The sequence below is a fragment of the Temnothorax americanus genome, unplaced genomic scaffold (genome assembly GCF_048541705.1).
Source record: "Temnothorax americanus isolate GAGA-0224 unplaced genomic scaffold, ASM4854170v1 Scaffold9, whole genome shotgun sequence".
Taxonomy (NCBI): domain Eukaryota; kingdom Metazoa; phylum Arthropoda; class Insecta; order Hymenoptera; family Formicidae; genus Temnothorax; species Temnothorax americanus.
In genome coordinates, this window is record NW_027509812.1 from 1,636,047 (window position 1) to 1,651,687 (window position 15,641).

General features: G+C 47.2%; 1 protein-coding gene and 1 non-coding gene across 3 annotated transcripts in view; both read right to left on the reverse strand.

Moving 5' to 3' along the window:
- LOC143908125 (uncharacterized) overlaps window positions 1–15,641 on the reverse strand; it is a 64,109-nt gene that overhangs the window by 45,220 nt on the left and 3,248 nt on the right. The window lies entirely within an intron of this gene.
- Trnat-cgu (transfer RNA threonine (anticodon CGU)) lies at window positions 8,546–8,617 on the reverse strand. Its single transcript has one exon. It is a non-coding gene; the product is annotated as a tRNA-Thr (tRNA).

A 15,641-nucleotide genomic window follows, 5' to 3' on the forward strand; every position in this document is an offset into this window, starting at 1 on the left:
TGCTGAAACACCTGACGTCGCCAGGCGGTCGTCTGGTCAGGCTGGCAGGCAGCCGGGCAGGCAGCCCGCGTCGTACGTAAGTACATACCTGTGGCAGGTGAATCGAGTCAGGTGCTCCAACAGATGGGCGCCTTTACTCGAGAAAGCGTTATAAAAGCGGTCTATCATAAATGTGGGTTACTAGCTATGACTAACGCCCGACGATAGAATAACGAGCCTGCTCTTGCGCGCGTCTGGTAATTCACCAATTACTTTCGCGCGTTTTCGCTCAATATAACGCGTTGCCTTAAAAAAGGCTCGAGATTTTTATCTTTATAGATATCTCCACGTATTTACTCGAGAACTTGGTGAGGCAGGCACGTTCGCGAACTGCACAAAAGAAACGTTTTTATTCTCTTCCTCGGACAATTTTTCGCACGTTTCAGCAATACGTAAATCGGTTTAACGTCTGCAGTTTTATTATATTTTCGACCACGAAAGAAAGGTCGCGTCGAAGGCCGAGGATTTAAATCCTTGGTTCGTCAATCTTGGTTTGCCGAGAAAGAGGATGATTCTCGCCGCGACGAAAGCCCGCTCGAACGTCCTTCAACGGCGTTTCCGCGCGTCTCCGCGCGTCTCCGAGCGTCTCCGAGCGTCTCCGAGAGGAAGGAGCGTAACGAGCGGGTGTCTTCGTTCCTTTGCTTCATTCTTTTTCGTTTCACGGACACGTGACGCGAAACATGCGGCGTATGCATGCGAGCGAGCCCGAGTATGCGTGCACGTAAGAGCGTAGCCGTTTGTGCAGTCACGTGTAAGAATGGGACAGCGAAAACGTGACGCGATTATGCATTCGCGCTACGTCGTCATTTCTAGCTTGGTGCACGAGTCAGCGACGAGGTAGCGGGTTTCCAGCGTGCGTTATGGTAATTTTATTAAACGTTCCTATTTAAAGAACACGGCATAATCGCGGAATGTACCGCGAGCGTCAACGGACGGCGCGTTATTATCGTCATCCGTTGACTATCCTCGAACGATATTTGATTATTGTCCGCGGAATAACGTATGTATGTGGATCTGTGTTTGGATAATCGACGACGCGATCATTTATTCACGCGGTTTACGGATATAGCTGATGGTTAATTTGACCGACGCTGTTGGCGCGCTTCGAATAATGGATTATAATTAGCTCGCAAATGGGTTTATCTCATTTCTACAAGTTACACACGTATTTCAAATACATATATTTACGCGAATAGTACATTTTAAATTGTAAATAATAAATTCATTAACATCATTCGGAACTCTTGCCACATGTGCGAGCGTATTTAAGGGGAAATATATAAAGAGAAATAATGTTTAGTTTTTTTATCACGGTCACGGACAATAACTTTTCGTCACTTTCGAGAACTACCTAGGTTGATAGTCAGTGCGCGAGCATAAATCGCAACGAATTGGTGCCTCCGAGAACGAATGTGTCTCCGGTCTCCGTGCACGAGCGGAACGCCCGTACTGATGCTACGAACAGCTGCCGGCACTTCGTCCACGTCTGATTAGACGAAAGTAAAGTATGTTTCCAAGTAAGATGTTATCGTTTCAAATCATAGCCGCTGCTCATTTCGGCCGGGCCAGCCGTTCCTCTTGCGTCGCAGGCCGATCCAGCTGTTCCGAAAAATCATCGGGCCACCTTTCGACGTCCGCACACGTGCGAGAGACACGCTGATCAACATCCAAAAACCCGGACGTATCTGTTTTGTCTCTGCTTATTTTCTATTAAAGATCATTATTTTGGAGATAATCAATTATTTCTCCTTTCAGCACTTTTATCAGAAAGATCAATTGTGCAGACAGGAGGGGAAAAAAAAGGATAGTTTTATTGTCGTCTCGAGAAAACAAACGTCTCTAACAATAAATAGCATAAAGTCGTGCATTTCATGGCGTACACTTTGCATAATCTAACACGTACTCGGTCATTACGTGCGAAATTCAATTATGTTACTTGAATGCAAGGTTACTTTATTTATGGAGGGTTTTCCTAACGCAAGATACACAACATTGTGAGATGTAAAAAGCAAGATAGAGAAATATCACGAGGTGAGGCGGATTCTTGCGTTAAAACAACGTGTTTATGTCTAACGAGACTTATGTAATGCACGCTTATATAGTAGCAATTTACCATTCTGCTTCACTTAAAACGCGCAAACGAGATCGAGATAAAAGTACCTCGCACCAGTTCGTCGCGATTTCAATGCGCTAGTTTGTTTGCGATTTTATTGCATAAATGATTCATCCTCTATACCGCAACTATGCTAACGGTCTATAAAAGCTGCGGGATATCGCTGCAGTTAAATTTCGTCTGGCTATGTATAAAGTGCGAAAAGATAATTCACTTTTCCGACAATAATATTTGATATAGCAGCAAAGACATAAAAAAAAATAAGTCAATTTCTAAATAAAATAGCATCCCGATATAAAATAATCTACAATAAAACTAGATATTTCTAAATAGAGAAGTTAACGTACGGCCGCATTTTTCATTTGACGACCTCGACAGACGATATCTCGCTCGCTTTGCGAGCTGCTACAACGACATCAATTTAATTCCAACGACATGGCAGTTCTACCGTGTTCGGTTCCGCGCGTTCCTGTGCGGACGGACTCTCGTTTTAATACGCGAAGGGAGCTCGTTGTGCCCGTGCAAGTCTCTCCCTCTTTCTCTTTCTCTCTTTCTCTCTGCACCGGTTCTCGCCGTTCGTCCTCAGCGGCCACGACGAAAAGGAAGGATTCAAGGTCAGCGTGTTCTTCTGCACCGCTGCAACTCGCGCACTATGCCGGCACCTCGCATTCCGTGGGCACACGTCTCTCGAGGGCCCTGTCTCTTATTACGCATATTATTGTAGTGCCCTCTTTCAGAGAGCATTGTTGACTGAGAATCTCAATGTTTTAACTATTTCCTGCAATGTCCTATATACACGCGCACGTTCGTACGAAAGCAGCTTCTCAGATCAAGTGATTCTTGAAATAGTTACTAAGGAAGTTTCCAAGGCTGCATCTGTTTGAATATTTAAGAACGATTTGTGAGAACGATACGAGGCCGATCCTTGTAAGTTCAAGGTAAATTCGCACATGAGAATACTCATATTACGACGTCAGAAAAAAGTGAGAGAATCGCGAGAAAATATACACGCGTGAGTGATCCTCACGAGAAACTTACGTTCACGCAAACGTCCTCGCGATGAAACGAAAATCGTTCTTGATTCAAAATCAAATTTTAGAGGCAAGTCAGCAAGTTGTGCGGACGAATAGCGCGAGAGACGCGATTTTCAATTACGTGGCAGCGACGTTATGAATTGTGAAGATACTCGAGCAGTTGTAAGGGGTAAAGTTATTCGCCAATTCGACGATATAGTATCGCGCTAGTAATACTACGGTGTGTGCAGTGCGGTGACACATCGCGCGTCAACGTTTTATCGCTGAGAAACGTGATATATGGGCGACGACGAATATTTCGTGCGCGAAATCGCAAGAGCTTCTGTGCCACGCAAATAAATATTTAGGTATATCATTGCGGTACATTCGTTCGTGAGATCGCATCGTTTCCTCCCTTACTTTCGAGCCTTTCGACGAAGATGCGCAATCAACAAATGCTTTTCCTCTGCGTAGATTTTGTATAGTCTACATAAAAAAATATCCAAGCTGTCTCGAGTGAATTTATATTTATCTTGTATTTATATTTATTCTCACGCACACAAAAATTTACAATTTAAGAATGGACAAAAAGTTTCTATGGATATTTAAAACCTCGTCGATTTTTCTATAAGATTTTGAGAGAAATTCATATATCAATTAATTAAATGATAATACCTCGATAAACTTGATAAACTTTATCTTGACAAGCTATATGAATTAAGAAATAAAACTATTTTCGAGATATCAGCAAATCACGCGCGGGATTATATATATGTTCTAATTCACTTGTTTCACCATTAAGGTTTAAAATTAAAAACGCGCTATTATTAGAGTTCTATTATTAATTCTGGCTAGCAAAATATTACGTCGTAGGAAAAAAATTTACTTCTCCACGCTTACAACTTTTTATATAGATACAATATATATCTTCCTGATGTGCGAAACGCGTTTTGTCGAGTTTAAACCTCAATTCAGTGTATCCGTGCTGAATAATTTTAGGAGGCGAGAGAAATGCAGAGAACATTCGTGTGCAACCAGGTATAGAGCGTTTTTGTCCCGCTACGTCGGACAAATTTCGCACACATTCGCGTGCACACTCGCGACTGCACGGCGCGGCGCGGCGCGACGCGGCGGCTCGCGTGAGAGAGCGAGAAGCTCCGTACACGCACACGCGAAACTTTTCTATCGATCGGCGGCCGTCCGGTCCGGCTCGGCTCGGCTTGGCTTGGGCTCTGCGAGGGACGCGGGGGGGAGTCTCACGTTGTCCTCGCGTGTCGATACCGATACCGCGCCCTCGCCCTCGCCCTCGCCCTCGGCGTCGCCGAGCGACGCTCCGTCGTAGCCGGTGCGCCGATAAGGCGCTTATCGCCGCGCCGAGATACGCGGCGCCCCTCTCGGCTCGCGTAAGGATCGGGCCCCGCTCGAATAAAGACGGCGACACAGAGGTGTCGGGGCACCGCTGCACCGTCGTCGACGCGGACGACGCGTGCTATACCAGTCGCGATGACATAAATCTCGCGGCGCTTTCCAGCTTCGGGCTACCTCGGATCGTGAGGTTGACGAACGTCGGCCCTTCTTACGATCGTTAAAGTGATCTGAACAAACCGCAATTTTATGCACCGCGAACGGTATATGTGAACGAGGCGTTGCGTTGCATTGTTTCGCGATTGCGATTTTGTTCTAGTGAGTTTCAATCCTTCCTTATACGAGAATTGAGAATCGGTTGATTCTTTTCCATTCTCAATCATTGATTTTTGTTAAATTGTTGTTTAAATTATGTTCTTTTCCCCGAAATTTACTGACGTTCGATTTGAAATCTCTTGTAATTTTAAATTAATATTTGGCACGATCATGCGATGAAACAGGAGATTTGTATTATATATCAAAGAAAATTTAAATATATCACTTAAAATTTAAATCATGAAATATATATATTTTAAGAATATCACACGATGCTTCCTTAAACATTACGGATTATAAATATAACTTTTAAATCTTTGTGATGCAATTTTTTATCATCTGATTGATCATCGAACAAATATAAAAAATTATAGATAAATTTTACAATCGAACAAAATTATTGTCTAAAACATTTATTATACAATACAGTCGCTTCGTGTCGACAAAAGCTCACGTAGTCGGAGCGAATAATTTTCAGATGCATCCTCACGTCCAAATGAGAGACGGATTAGATCGCAGATGGCTCCGATCGGTCTCCCCGCAAAACACAGCAACGTTATTTTTATTTTTAATCACCGCGCGACTGGCGTTCCGTAATTACGGAATACTTAGCGATTCGTGGATAGTAGAAGGCGGCTCTTTTTCAAAAGAGAGAGAGAGAGAGAGAGAGAGAGAGAGAGAGAGAGAGAGAGAGAGAGAGAGCGAGAGAGAGAGAGCGAGAGAGAGAGAGAGAGAGAGAGAACCATCGCGGCGGCGGCGGTGCTCGATGCCGGTCACGTAGGCCTCGTAGTTCCGAGGGTGCCCCGAGTACGCCGCGGAATACTAGAATACTATAGCAGCGAGAATGCACGGTGCATACCCGCGCAACGCGAGTGGATAACCGCGCGAGCGACGAATACGACGACGAGGTGCAGCGACGGGCTCGGAATTTTCGGTTTCTCTATTACAATGTTCCCCACGTTGCTCGGCGTGCACGCTTTCGCCTAACAACGTAAATTAACACTGACGTATTGTATTGTCCGTCAAATGTATTATTTATTTGTACGTTAAATGCAGCGAATCCGCGCCTAACGGTATACAGGTAGCGGAACCCTGAAAGATCGAGCGACGAAAGTAATATCTTTTCTCAGCACGTTGATGTTGATCATATCACGATACATCTTCGTGAATAATCGCGATATTTAAAACCGCGATAAACGTGAAATACGATGAACGCCAGGGTACCGCGAGATCGCGGCTTTAAACTCTCCGCATACGCGGAGAAGAAATATCCGATGAAATGCGCGCGGCGCATCGGGAACGGTGGATTTGCATTTTCTTCGCGAGATAGGTCGGCCTCGAAGGAACGTAAATCTCTCGCGCGGCGAGTGCCGAAGCCGAAGACACTGTTATTCCGTATGCATATTAACGCGCGCGTGAATCTAATAAAAAGCGACACGTAACACCGAAGAAGATACGTTGAGGAAGAAAGCGTTACATCAGGCTGCGCGTATGTAAATTCCCCTTGTATAAGCGAGTCGAAACGACTTCGAACGGTTATCCCAATAACAGCGAACGCGTTTCGTCTCGGAGAAATGGTCCTTGATCTTGCGGCTGGACCCACGTAAAATTTTCGCTGCCGAATCTCGCCCGTGTCTCGGGCGCGATCGAGCCCGAGATCGCCTTCGCTTTTGCTCGAAACCGAGCTACTTGGACGTTTTCGCTTCACTTCGACGAACCATTACCTCGCCCACGTCGCGAACACAATCGCCTAAAGTCCTCCGATCGGGTAAAACCGGTTTTGGATCGCGACCAGTGCTGTAACTACCTACCATGCGGCGCCGGATTTCACGATCGGAGAGAAGCTCGCGCGCCTTTTACGAGATCCGCGCGCGCGAAAGAAGAGGCCGCGACGATATTCCCCGACGAATTAAACTGCTCCGGGACGTGAAGCGAATCGCCGATCGGCCTTTCGCACGTCCTTTTTCGCGATTGGACGCGGAATAATTCGTAAATCTTCATCGGGTCGCAATCTTTTCTCCACGCGCCTCGAAACTATTTTGTACAACGTTTGTTTACGCGAAGAAAAAATCTAAACTATTTTGATTTAAATTTACTTTCACGTATATGACCGAAAATATTATTGGCTAAAAAAATAGTACGTTATCAATTTTGAGATGCTAAATAATATGATTGAGAATTAATCATCGCATCACGAATATATTTCTAGTAATATATTTTAAAAATTAGTAAAAATAGAAGAAACATATGTAATTATATTTGTAACCTCGATAAGATTATTTTTTACATAACGATGAGTAATTAGATGACAATCGGGTTGAAAATTCAGTGTATTAATTCACGTGACTTTCGTTACTCGACGAGGTACTAACTCGTTTCCGCGTATCACCATCCGTTTTACATGCATTGTCCCGAAGCCAGCGGAAAGCTTTCTTGAAGTGCGCGGGCGCGCGATGGAGAATTTTTTATTCGATAGCTTATAGCCGCTCGCTCTCGCTCGTCGATGAGGCTCCGATATGCCACAGCGAATGCACGTCGCTGGTGTCATGAGATATACGCGAAGCGGAGCGCATAGGGTTAACGACATTCCAGGTCGTCGGGAAAGAGAGAGCTGGCGTCGTGTAGCGCGCTGTTAACCCCTAACCGCCGTAGCACTCGGTCATGCACCCCCGATGCCCTGTACGCTATCGCAACCCTCGGCGGAAGTGCCGGTGGCGGTGGCACCGGGCGCGATCGATCGCGCGCGCGTTTCTTCGTGTCTCCGACGCCGACGTAAAAATTAGTATTCCGCTCTCGGCGTCGCGGCGGACAGCAGCGGGCGCTGCGCGAAAACGGGAAAGGCGAAGGGGATGGAGGGTGGAAGGCAGGACGCCCGCGCCGAAGAGGCGAACGTTCCCAGGAACGTTCAGCCCCCCTCCCCTCCCCCCTCGTCGCGATTCCGCTCGTCTAACCCCCGTCGAACCCCCTACGTCTACTTATCCGCGCCTCTCCGTTCTCTCTCGCTCTTTTTTCTCTTTCCCTCTCTCTCTCTCTCTCTCTCTCTCTCTCTCTCTCTTCCTTTCTTTCTCTTTCTCGGGGTTTTCTCGCTTTGAGAGCGTTTTACGGAAACGGCACGGCACGCTGTTCGGGGTAACACTCCTGAATATCGAGAACCGGACCGGGTGCCCCCACTCGGCTATACGTGAGTCGCATTCGTGTCTGAGACCGCGAATGCGGACCGAATGCCGATTCGCTGCCGCCCCCTCTTACCCCTTTCCCGGGCTCTTTGGCTCGATATTCGTTTTAATTGCCGGAATCTATCTCGCCCTTCGCACTCGGGATACCCCCAAATCGCTCCTTTATCGCGAACCCAGCGCTATTCTTCTCACCCTTCGCGCCTTAACGAAGATACATTCTTCGCCGGGTCTATTGATTTGTTAACGGCTTCTTTATTAAGTCGTAAATATAAAGGCAAATTAATTTTTGTCCTTTTATTCAAGTCGTAATAAATTAAATTCAAAATATAATATTTTTGGAATCCAATATCGATGTGTTTCTAAATATTTTTATGTCAGACTCTGTACGTACTTTTCGTTAAAAATCGTTAACAAAAATTAATGGCTTGCCGAGGTAAAGGCAAGGCAAGGCAAATAAATCGAAAACGGCAAGCAGACTGCGCGAAATATTATGCAAAAATGTAGAATGTTGAACAAAAATAATTTGCCTCCTGTGAGGTTTGAACTCACGACCCCTGGTTTACGAGACCAGTGCTCTGCCACTGAGCTAAAGAGGCTGACGTTTTTCACTCTTAGTCGGCAGTTGATACACCACGGATACTCGTGCTGTTTCGAATTTCGTCTAAATCGAGTCTAAGATTAATGCGTATGCGTTACACGTGTTAATTATGCTCTATCGATGTTAATAATCGCGATGTAAGAGCATTTCGATTTAATTCTGTTGTATACCGTAACACACATTCTATTCTTCCTTTTCTATGTCGCGTCGCGCTTAGACGAGTTGTATCGCACATTTTTAAAGGGCGATCCGGCTGCAGCGACGATGAACTTCACGTGGACCTCCAAAAATAATTCGACCCACAAATCACGCGTGACGCAAAGCAGATGTCAGTTTGCCACTTCCCGTTTCGCGCGGGCCGTACACAATGAGCCACGCTTTCGGGTTCCTCGCGGGGCAGAAGGGGGCAAGGAGAGAGAGACACGTGCGAATAACTCCCCTTTCCCTACTTTGGCCGAAGAGGACAGATGTCGGGGCCGTCTTAAAGATTTCGAAGGGGGCGACCCTTTTCGGGGACCGGCGAGGCTCTTTGAGACGCAATAAAAGAGACTCAACGGAACGCGTAAGACCATTGTACTATTTAAGCAGATGTTATTCAATGAATGCGCAATGTATAATATGAATCGAGGACAAAGGGCGCGATTTTTCTAGGGTGCCTGAGAATTTTTGCATCTTCACCTCGTACGTTACCGCCACTGATAAAGAGATATCTTATCAATCCTTCTCTTTTACGGACACGCGTCCGAAGCTGTTTTCTGTTGGCATCGATGAATACTTTATTTATATTTCTCTCGGCATGGCTAATTAACGAAATATATTTTCGAATCGTAGGCGTACGTGTATTTCGATTCAATGTAACAAGTTATTGTATTATTTAGCGAAGATTAGTGTTTTAATCAAGAGTATATAAAATATCCAACAGGGAAAATTGAATTTGTAGAATTATAAATTTAATTTCATAAAGCTTATAAAATATTTTCAGATTTTTAGTATTCGTGTTTTAAATATGTTTTTAAATGCTAAAAAATTCAAAGAAAATTTGATGAAAAACAATTTTTCTGGTTTCAAAATTTCCACAGAAATATTTTAATTCAATAAATTTTATTATTATTGCTTCCTCGGAGAGGAAGCTTTGTTTTTGAAACTTGTGTTCAGAAATATTTTTCAAATTTAAGGAAAAAAAATTATTTTTATTTCTCTTCGACATAAATCAGATTATATGAAACGACAATAAGTAATCTGCAATAAATATTATTTCATTTCATTTCATCATATGACTATATATATGTATAAAATCATCATACTGACTACATACACATGTAGACATAAAATACATGGTCGTAATACAATAAATATTAAGCGTGCTTTGTCTGCAATAGATCCTTCGCGAATCTGTCGGACGTGCGCGCGGCGCAATATTCTCATTGCTTGAAAATTCAGGGAATCCAATTAAAAGACCGGATGCCCCTTTAACCGCAACGAAACGTGTATTGTCTCGTCCGCACTCGTACCACACGCGGAACATAGCAACGCGTATCTGTGTCTGAAAATGCGCGTGCCTGAAAGTTACCGTTTTGACTCATCATTTTATTTACGTTTCATTGCAATCGCTCGCCATGACATCATGTACACAGGTGTGTTAAACCTTCGGAGAGATTTGTGATAGCACAATATATTAATCCAAAGATAAAAAGCAATTGAGAGATATCGCGTTACGTAGATAAAAAAAAAAAAAAAGATGCGAAGAGAGAGAGAGAGAGTTTGTACAACTCGTTATCAGTTCTTAAGCGTGTTCGAAAAATCTTTTATTTAAACCATTTAAAGACCCCCTTCTTCAACAAGTAATGTTCTAACGCGTGGAAAATGTAGAAACTCAATATAAAATGAATGTTAAAATATTAAAAGACTGAAGAGGCCGCGGACGCATCGATTGGCTCATAAAGAATCACGTAATCACGTGTCGAGCGTCACTCGCCCGAATACGCGATTCCTTTTGTCCCTACGGCCTCCCGACTACAAAGAACATTCGTTTTGCATAGCGCGGGACGCGACGTCGCGTATCTTTCGAGGAGTTTCCCGTTGAACGAAGCGGAGTAGCGCGCGCGCGCGAAGCAACGGCCCAACGCGCTGGTCGCGGCTGCCGCCGCTGCCACCGCCGCCACCGACGCGGCGGCGAGACGAAGCCAACCTCCGCTCCGTACCCTTGAACCTAGCAGACGCTCGCGACGTTGCCGCCTCGCGCAAGTATGCCGCGGCGCGAAGTGAGGCGCGAAGGCGCGGAGGAACACGACGATGTTCGCTCGGTCGGTCGGTCGGTCGGTCGCCGGCTACGTTCGGTTGCGCTCGGCTATGCCCGGTGCGTGCTTTCTTCGCAAGAATTCCGAGTGGCCGTGCCACTCGCTTCCCCCTTCACCCCCTCCCCCTCCTGCTCCACCGACGGCACCGACTCCTCTTTCGTCGTCGTCGTCGGCGGTCGGCTGGCGCAACGCCGAACGAGCTGACGTCACGCGCGTCAGCGTTACGCGTAGCGTTACGTAAAAAACGTGCGGCTGGCTGACTGGCGAACTCAACTCGGTGAAGCACGCGTTCGCATGAGCGGCCGCACCGTCGGAGCTCGAAGCCGGCGGCAAGCGCGCGCTCCCGCTTCGCCTTCGCCGGCGATTATGTCAGCCTTTTAATAACGGAGAGCGCGCGTAGACGCTCGGTTATATATTCGCCTACTGTCGCTCCGACGTTTCTGCTCCAATCTTGAAATTCCGTTCTCGGAGATAAAAAGAGTCTCTCGCCGTCCCGATATACCCGGCGCGCATCTCGTAATTCATACCGCGTAAAAGCGTTAAATGTACCGTCAGATCTCCAAGGTTGACTCGCTCCGGCACGTAGATCACGTACGACGTTATCGCGACGATCGGATGGCCGCGATTAGCGGTAAACGCGAGACGCGGATGCGCGCTTCACGCGGCGTTAAGCTCCAATCCCTTTCTTCCAACCGTCTTTGTTTAGCGTCGCGTTCAGCGCTCCGCGTATACACGCGCCTCCTGTCTCTCTTAACTGCGCAGCGCGAAAAAAAAAGCCGCGTGCAACGTAAACACGCGACTTGAGAATCGGACAGCCATATTTAGAGCGCTAAATGCGCCGTGCGAACGGCCATCTCTACGACGCGGCCGAGGAGGCGCGATATTTTTCCTTTTTCTCTCTCTCTCTCTCTCTCTTTTTTTCCTCTTTACGCGATGTTGCGCGCGCGACTCCGTGACGTCAGCCGCCGCGCCGCGCCGCGCCGCGCCGGTCGTTCGGTCGGTTTTGTCGGCGCGGACGTGGATTCTCTTCGGCGTCGGAGAGAAAGCATAGACAAACATAACCTACATAGAACGGTCCCTCGAGCGCGGCAGGGTCAATGTACGACGGGACCGGAAATTCGTCGTCTGCCACGAGTGTTCCCATTTCTCCCTTTTCTCCTCTCTCTCTCTCTCTCACTCTCACTCTCTCTCTCTCTCTCTCTCTCTCTCTCTCTCTCTCTCTCTCTCTCTCTCTCTCTCTCTCTCTCTCTTTCTTTTTTTCACTGTTTTTCTTCCGTTTTCGACCACGTTTAAAACCACGCGGACCAGCGTTATCCGTCTTACGTCCATCAACGTAGATTAACTTTAATCTCGGTTTAACTTACTGTTTTAATCTTTTCCTAATTCTTACAGCTGGAAAATAGGTGAGATAGATTAATTTTAACATTGGTCTAACTTACTTTTGATCCTTTTTCCAGTTTCAAAAATTAGAAAAAGATAAAAAGTAAATTAAACCGAGATATTTTAAAGTTAATCTACATTGATAGACATACAGGCCTTATCGGGCCGTGAAACCGGGCTAACAGGACGCGCTCGAACGCGGAGTCGTGTCGAACGCGACGTTGGATATTGTCGGATTACATACGGGGGTTTTTTGCGATAACGTTCCTCAGGTACAAGAAGAGAAGAGAGAATACTCGTTCCGAGCGATCGAGCCTACATTCGCGTCTACCCCCCCCCCCTCCCCCGCGAGCAATTAATGTAAAATAATTGCGTCTCGATATCCCTTTTTTTTCCTCGCAGACGCGCGGGAAGCGCGACAAAGATGCGAGATCGGGAAAATCGAGTCTAGATCCGGCGTGGATGTGAGTTAAGTGTACCGGCGGCAAACTGGGGCAAATGACAAACCGGTTCCGAACATAAATAGAGTAACGATCCTTTTGCGAGCGTCGCTGAAAGAATCCCCCGCGCGAGCGTCTGAAATCTGCACGAAGCAGGCTTCTCTTGAATTCGCGCCAAGGTTGCGACGAGATTTTTTTCGAACGGGACCCGCTCTCCGGCCGCCGCCTGACCCCCCCCGTTTTCGACGTACTCGCATCAGGAATTAAACGGAGTCAATAAAAATTCTGACGCGCGGCTTCGAGAATCCGAAATGTGTCCCCCAACGTGAGACGTGTTTAGGTTCATTCCTCAGCGCGGCTACGTGAAACGAAAGATTAAACAAGATCGGCGAGCGAGCGACGCGGACGTTACTCCTTTTCTCGACCGCCTCTCGTCGTCGTCTCTCGCGACCGCGTGATTTACCCGCTCGCGGCCCGAAACCGCAGAAATCCGAGAAAAAGGGAATTTTTTTGCACAAAGGGGCCACCGGAGACATCCTCCGTGCCCGGCGTGCTCCTTTATCCGCCGCGCGCGCGTCCGCGTCCGTGTCTCCCGTTCGCACGCCCGTGTGCCATTTACGAGTTACAAACCGGTTTACGCTTTTTACGAGCCTCGCGCGCGGCTCCGCGAAGAATGTTGATTTTTGCGATATATACCGCTTGGGAACCTAACCTACATCATTATCCGGATGAGAGCTGACTGCGCTCGAACGCGCCGTGGCGCAAAAGTTGCACGAAACTGTCTCCTTAAGCGCTGACACGGGCGAACGAGCCTCGCTGAATATTCGAGGGGAAGGATCGCGCAAACGGAAATCACCCGACGCGACGGTCTAATTTTAAACCGCGCCTACATTGTTGCGTTAAGTAACTTTGTCGCCGTCTCGATTTTAAATAGGCGAGCGATGAATATTCATCGTGCGTGCGAATCGATAAAAAAAACAACTATAAAAATATCGCCACGCCGGAACTGTATTTCGTAATAACACTCACGTTAGCCCGTGAAAACGTATGCAAATTGAATGAAATCGATATATGAAATTCGTCGTTACGAAATTGAAATCGAGTCCTTGCTGATTACGCGGGGATTTAATTTTCAGACGTATAAGGTCGGGACCTCAATTTCGGAGGAAATATCCATATCGAATTTAATCTCTTTTAATTCTTATCCGACCTTCGACTTCGCCGACACCCACCTCAATTAAATTAAATCATTTAAAGGATCGGCTCGATACTTTTGCGTTACCGGCGATATACTCGTAGCGAATAAGAATGAGGCTTCGAAGCATCGACAAAATTTATCGCGATCATTTAGGCTAATTTAATCGCACGGAGATTTGCGTCGGGGGCGATTTTGCATCATTAAACCGACGGGGTTTCTGAAAAACAATCCAATTTAATTTGAGGACTTGACGAATCACGAAGGTTATATCGTTCACGTCTCGTCTGGGAACGATCCCACGAGACGCGGCCGCGTCTCGAGCGGTTTTTCGTGAAGGCGCGCGAAAGACGCTCCCGGCCTCCAGCTTTTTAACAGTGGCGTCACGAATGAGAGACGATAATGGGACGCACAGTGCTGTAGGTTAGTGAGAACAATAGCCAGTGCTTAATGAGCCGCGACGCATGCGGCTCGCGTGCTCGTGGTAGTAAAAATATATTTTCGGAGCCGCGTTTCCGTGCCTCGAATGACGAGCGCGGGAATCGCCGAATTCGTCCTCGACCATGGAGGCAAACTCATCGCTTCTCCGCCGCGCTCCTCCAGCGGAATTTCAATTCTGTCGCGCGTCCCGATTCGCGTCGTTTCTCGCGCGTGTCGCGTTGCACAGCGGATCCTCGTTGTCCGCCGATTTCGCGAACGTCGGTAATCGCCGACACCTCGTTCCTCTTCGCAATCGCGTTACGAATGATGAATAATCTACGTTGCAGCGATACATCGAGGATCTGAAAACGAATCATTTTATTCAGTTAGTGCGATTCTCACGTTCTACGAATATGACGAAATGTCGATACTTTGCCTCAATTGTCACGGAGATTATAAGTACGTGCGTATATTTCGCGATTATTGCGGAAAAGATTTCGCTCGCGCGAGAAACGTCGGGAGATCGGTGAACGCGATGATCGGCTTCCAGCAAACGGTACGCGGTGTGCATCCTACCGCAGCGGGGGCATTGTCGGCGGCGAGTCACGAACGGGTCTCGGGTGCGCGCCGATCGGGAACCGGTTGGACGAAACTTTCGAAAATTCCGGAATGACGTAGTCCTGCTCTCGGCGGGTGTGCGAGCACAGCGGGCGAAGACGCACGGCCGTGCTTCTCTCATTCTTTATTTACAGTTACTTACGTAACGAGACGCGCGCGAGGCCCCTCTATCTCTCTCCTTATCTCTCTCTCTCTCTCTCTCTCTTTCTCTTTCTTTTTCTTTCTGTCTCTCGATCCGTTCGAGGTCGATTCGGCTCGATCGTCGGATTCGTGCATATGGAAAACGTGCATGTATGAAAATAGTCGCGAAAACGAAGCGCGTCGCACGTGCACCGCAAGCGGAAACGTTGCTCACTTACCTCGTTTCTTGAGCCGTTGCTCTACCTAGGACACCGACAAGAAATCACTGGCGGGTAAACAACGCGCCGGTGAACCGCGCCGGGCAAAGACCGGGGCTTGTTATAAGTCACGACGAGAAAATAACTCGCGCCGTGATAACTCTCTCGCGCTGTGCGAGCGAGCGGACACAATCCGCTCCGACGGTCGGCGGAAAAAGTCGTTTGCGCTACTATATATCGCCGGAGAAATAAATAAAGGATGAAACGGTCGATTGAATTACCAGAATTACGCCTCGACGATACCGGCAGACGGCTATCAAACGCGGATATTTGC